This window comes from Sphaeramia orbicularis, chromosome 22 (assembly GCF_902148855.1).
Source record: "Sphaeramia orbicularis chromosome 22, fSphaOr1.1, whole genome shotgun sequence".
NCBI classification, from domain to species: Eukaryota; Metazoa; Chordata; class Actinopteri; order Kurtiformes; family Apogonidae; genus Sphaeramia; species Sphaeramia orbicularis.
This window is the reverse complement of record NC_043978.1, coordinates 21,417,516-21,423,965: the sequence shown is the minus strand read 5'-3', so window position 1 is coordinate 21,423,965 and position 6,450 is coordinate 21,417,516.

Genomic DNA, 6,450 nt, shown 5'->3' with positions numbered 1-6,450 from the left:
CTTTTACTGCAGATAGAATAGAAAAAAGGATAAATAGGAGTTTGATTTCAGTATCATCACTTGGCTTGTTGAGCTTTTGATTATGTGTGGGCGTTCGTATGGGGGTGTTTCAACATTTCAACACCAGCTTCTGCCTTACCACGCCTTTACAGCTCATGTGTTTGTTGTAGATACCACTGAGCTGCTGACAACATTACGCTTCCATTAGAAGTGATGTGCGAGGATTCAACCCTCACAGATATATTATTTATGACTTCTCACCTCCATGTAAACACAGTCATGTCTGTTCAACAGGATCTTTATTGAACTGGTGACTTGTGCTGGGTAGCTGGGATCAGGGGTGCCTTAATGAGGGTAATGATGATTCTAGGGGCCCATGACTGACAGGGGCCCTAGAAAATAGAGCGTTTGTGTTTTTTATAATAGAAATTTTTACTCTATCACCATAAAAGAGTGTTTGCTTCACAGGGCACTGATAGTCATATTTGTTCTTTGCCTTAGTTTTGTTTTGTTTGTTTGACCCCTGGCCTGCATCCCCCCTCCTTGTTTCATGATATGGTTTGGTCCAGATGCCAGCGCTCATTGCTGACACCAGCAAATACATTTCCAAAAAGTAAAACTATATTTTACTTGTATTTGTATATCAATGGGAAAAGGTCTAATATTATTTATAATATTACACTATTTTCAAAATGTGGGTGACTGTGACTCAGGAGGGTAGAGCAGGTCGTCTTATTTATTTATTTATTTTTTTAAATAAATCTTTTTATTGGATTTTCATTCACATGGTAATATCTAACATGTACAATATTTCCATGTGTTGTAGTTAAAGACAGTAGACAGTTGTCTTTATACAATGTATCCCAAGCAACAATTTTAATGTAACCTAAATGGCTTCTATGAATGAACTATAATAAGCCATTATCCCTTCCCTCCCACCCTGAAAAAAGAAACAGAATAAAACAAAACACAAACACTGAAGGAAAAGAAACAGAAAAAAATGACCACTGCTGGATTTGCAATAAAATAAATAAGATTAAAGTAGGTAATTAAAGCTAATTAGGGGATGGGGGGGGGGGGCATCTAGTCACTATCTGGGTGAATAGTAATATTCTAAGAAGGGCTGCCAGTTTTTGTTGAAGATATTACTAGAACCTGATCGTCTTGTAACCGAAAGGTTGGCGGTTTGATTCCAGCTTTGTCCTAGTCATGTGCCATTATGTCCTTGGGCAAGACACTTCACCCACATTGCCTTCAGTCACTCACACTGGTATATGTATGTTTGGTGGTGGTCAGAGGGGTTAGTTAGTTTTGTTTTATTTTGAGCACAAAGAACCATACAACGTGATCAAACAAAATTTTCGGTGCTTGAAAAGGAATGGGAAGAAGTATGACTTGTAGAGGGTCGTTTGGTGTGGACTGGCAGCCATGTTTTCATCAGTCTGCCCCAGGGCAGCTGTGGCTACAAATGTAGTTTACCACCACCAGAGTGTGACAGTGGATAAATAATGGATCAATGATGTAAAGCGCTTTGGGTGCCTTGAAAAGTGCGGTAGAAATCAAATCTATTATCAAATAATAATAATAATAATAATGATAATAATAATAATAATAATAATAATAATAATAATAATAATAATAATAATAATAATAATAATAATAATAATAATATAAAAGATGATTTGAACCTTTCTCATCAATCTTGCACAAAACCATAAAATCTATTGTAAGCAGAATATTGATACCTGCACAGTGTTATATTTTAAAAGTTTGTGACATTGAAGTTTTGGGTCCAAAGAGATATTTGTTTCACAGGGCTCTAAATCCCTGGTGGCCCCCCTGGCTGGGATGGGCTCCAGTTCTCCTGTAGCCCTCCAGATGATTAAACAACTTGGAAAATGAATGGATGAATGTTCTTTATTATCAATCTGCTGATTATTTTTCTTCTACTCCTCTATTCTGTCTTAAATTTACTGTGGACTTGTTGCCATAGCAATTTGAGCTTTCTGCCCACGCTTTCTTTTTTATTATAAATCACAAACAATCTGTCCAATCAGAATAGTATTTTGGCTCCAACCCTGTGGAATAGCTTGACCCTGAGGAACTAATTGCCTTTTCTTATTATTCTTTTACCTTTACTGTAAGCTGCTTTGATTTTATTTATTCATTTGGTTCTTGCTTGCACCTTGTATCCATAATTTGGAAATATGGCATTTCGGTAGCACTCAAACAAGGCCTCTCAGTAGTAAGTGTTGCTTTGTATCAATTAAATCTTTTCACTGTGACATAGTGTAGACTTGTCTGAACACACTAATGGATATTCTTCATATCTTTTCAGGGGTAAATCGTGGGAAAGACAGATGCAAAAAGGTGAGTTTTTCAGCATTTGAATAGAAACGGCTCTGATTTATTATTATGGTTTAATGGGGCAGTTGAATTGAGCTCCTGTCAGGTTTTTTTTTTTTTTTTCACTTAAGTTTTTATTGAAATTTTTTACACATATATTTGACAGAACAACAAAAGGCGAACAAACCAACATTACTTAGGTACATTTTACACATTCCCTCCAACATTTCTGCTGTCTGTTTAACTGCTTACTTTGCTTCTGAGGTGTAATAAAGAAACGCACCAGATTTTTCCAGGAAAATTCCCTCCAGATCACCGAACTAGTGGATGTTTGGTGTATCTTCCACATATTAAACCACTCACCATCTGCAATTTCCACATTGAGCTCCTTCTCCCATTTTTCTTTTATATATTTGGTTGAATTTTTGTCGTATGAGTTGAACCCATGATAGATTGTTGAAATTATTCTTGATTTACTTTCCTTATATACTTTGATAATGATTTGGATCACACTGTGCACTTCCCTGGAAGGGTCAACCTGGATTTCTAGCTCCTTTCAGTTTTAGGCTCATGGTTAAACTTCTATGTCAGTTGATAGTTACTTTGTATGAAAGATCAGAAATCTGGCCACATTGAGTGTAAAAATAATTTTCTGGGTGTAGACAGCCTCAAATATTTCATGATTTCCAGTCTAACTTACTCCACTTTTTTAATGACATCATCCACACTGAGTGTAAACACAAGGTTACTACTGGCAACAACTGACGAATCAGAATGAAAGGCCTCTGTTACCATGGTTACAGTCGGTTTCACTACCCATTTGACAAAAAAGGGATAAATCAATGGTCATAATTTGTGATTTGCTTGCTGTTTAGTAACATTATGTAATGAAAAGCAGAATGGATTTTCTGACAGTCAAACCTGAGTTCAAAACATCTGTATTAACTCTTCCTGTTCAATGTTTTGTGTTAAATGCTAAATTTGGACCGGGCCTGAAGCAAGAAGCATGGACATAAACACACAAAGGAAACCCCTGGAGGAAGTACTGCCATACCATCTTCCTGGAAACAATGCTACAACAGGAAGTGATTTATGACCCAAATATGGAAAATCTGATAACATGTTTGGTGTTTTGTTAGTCTGTATGTTGAGGTTTATCAGTAGTTCTTTGTGTGTTTGTTTGACATTTATGAGTGGTATTGGATGTTGTCTATTGTCTGTTTGGAGCAGATTTTGCTACTGAATCCACTTCTAAAGGTCTGTATGGACTTTACTTCATCCCAAATCTGTCAGTGTCCGGGCTGTGGTTCATTGAGGTAATGTGACTAAAAGGCTGAGAAGCACAGACGGTAAAGGAGAGAGAAGCTTCAATCTGCGTCCAGGCCTCAGGTCACGTTCTGCTCTGATGACGCGCACTCTGCTCTCGTTTCTATTTTCTCCCCCTCCATTTTCCCCCCATCTTGTTTCATCCACTCTTCTTTTCTGCTCTTGTTTCGTTCTCTCCTCTCACTCCACTTCCTCTCCTCTTCTTTCCTCTCACTTCCTTTCTTCTCCTCCCCTCTCATGTCTTCTCTTGTGTCTCCTTTCCTCTTGTCTCCTGTGCTTCTGTCTCATTTATTTCCTCATTTGCTTTCCCTTTCTCTCCTCTTGATTCCTTTCTTCTTGTTTTTGTTTTCTCTCTTCTCTCATTTACGCTCTTCTTTTCTCCCTTTTCTTTCCTCTCATCTCCTTTATTCTCTGGTTTCCTTTCCTTTCCTTTCCTTTCCTTTCCTTTCCTTTCCTTTCCTTTCCTTTCCTTTCCTTTCCTTTCCTTTCCTTTCCTTTCCTTTCCTTTCCTTTCCTTTCCTTTCCTTTCCTTTCCTTTCCTCATTTCTCCTCTCTTTGTTTCTCCTCTCCTCTTTTCTCCTCTCTTCTCCTCATTTCTCCTCTCCTCGTTTCTCCTCTCTTCTCCTCATTTCTCCTCTCCTTGTTTCTCCTCTTCTCCACATTTCTCCTCTCCTTGTTTCTCCTCCCCTCGTTTCTGCTCTCCTCTTTTCTCCTCTCCTCATTTCTCCTCTCCTTGTTTCTCCTCTCCTCGTTTCTCCTGTCCTTGTTTCTCCTCTCTTCTCCTCATTTCTTCTCTTTTCTCCTCTCCTCTCCCCTCCCCTCCTTGTTTCTCCTCTCCTCTTCTCATTTCTCCTCTCCTCGTTTCTCCTCTCCTTGTTTCTCCTCGTTTCTCCTCTCCTCGTTTCTCCTCTCCTTGTTTCTCCTCGTTTCTCCTCTCCTCGTTTCTCCTCTCCTCGTTTCTCCTCTCCTCGTTTCTCCTCTCCTCTCCTCTCCTCTCCTCTCCTCAATTCTCCTCTCCTCGTTTCTCCTCTCCTCGTTTCTCCTCTCCTCGTTTCTCCTCTCCTCTCCTCTCCTCGTTTCTCCTCTCCTCGTTTCTCCTCTCCTCTCCTCGTTTCTCCTCTCCTCTCCTCGTTTCTCCTCTCCTCTCCTCGTTTCTCCTCTCCTCTCCTCTCCTCTCCCCTCCCCTCCTCTGAAGGTGACCCTACTCTATGATGACACAGATGCACCAGTTTTCTAACCTCTTTCCTTCACATTTATCAGTCTTAACCATATCAAACACAAACCTGAATCTCAAATATCAGCATGTATCTAATGTATCTTCGTTGTTTTAATGGCTTTCTATTTTATTTTACATTCTGGAGGAAAACATCTAGTACAGACATTCAGGAACAGTCTCCACATGATCTTTTTAATGAGTGTAGAATGTTGCAAAGCCAATCTCAGCATCTTTTCCTTTTCACACTCTGAGTCTGATATGGTCTGCATCCTATCATGATTAATCCCAACAAACCTGGCTCCCTCCTCTTCGTCTTTGACTGTTGCTATGGAGACCAACTACATTTAAAAAAAAAACAGACTGACATGCTCAATGACATCCCCGCATGATCTTTTTGGGCAGTGAGGTCATGTGGTGCATATAAAGGCAGAAGCAGACAGGCAGACGAAGGGCGTCCGATGCAGACAGAGGGAGGATGCCAGAGGAATGTGTCACTGCCGACTGGTCAGTAATCTGGCTGACACCTGGTACAACAAACACAAAGGAAGACTGACAGAATAAAAGGCCAGTCTGTGTGTCTCCGCTTTGGCTTCCAGTGTTGCTAAAAGTAGACATTTTCCCAATTGTGAGTCTTTGTGTGACTCCATCAGTGCTGTTTACGTTCCATTACTACGTTTATCCCATTCATTTCTAATGGGAAGTCATGGTATCAAATGCACCACTTACTTGGAGCCACATTACTGTTTACAACCAGTTCGTCATATTTATAGCAAATATAGCCACATTCCTCCTCTTTCAGACAATGTGACTCCTAAAGCCTAGCAACTCACAGAACATGAACTATGAGCCTCAATGTGACAGCCAACTGCCATATTAAACCCAATAATAAATCAGACTACCATTCAAATCCAGAGAAACCGTTTTATGTTGCTGTTTTTCCCCATTTTGTTGGCTTAGTTACATCAGCTTGTTCAGCTGATTCTCCTCTCCTTCATGGTGAAAGGGTTTCAGTGATACAAGGTTCTGTTTACAACTTAGAAACCTCTGTTAGAGTGCTAGACATGACTTGGGGGGGGTAGGGTGGGGCATCAGTACTTTATTTTTTTTGGTTGCAGTTTGTTGTTTCATGATGTAATTTTGTAGGTATGGGACTCAGGACAGGACATTTTTATCAAATGTATATTTTTTAACAACTTTATTTATCATTTTTCCATAACAACATTGACATCATTAAGGCATTTCTTTTAAAATCTGTGAACTTGCCCCCACCCCACCCCCATCCAGGTGGCATTCCTACAAATACATCCACATAAACACACACATACCAAATTGGCAAACAGAACACCAAAAGAAAAGCATATAAGAAATATACAGTACAATAAGCACAAGTACAATTTAAAAAACTAATAAAAAGTACAAAAAAAAAAAAAAAAAAAAAAGAATCTGTGTTGATCATTCTGGTCATACTACCAACATTCTGGACCTCTGGCATAAGAACCAAATGTATATTTTGAGGTTTTGCACTGCTGCTTTACATAATTATAAAATCAGGGACATGCACC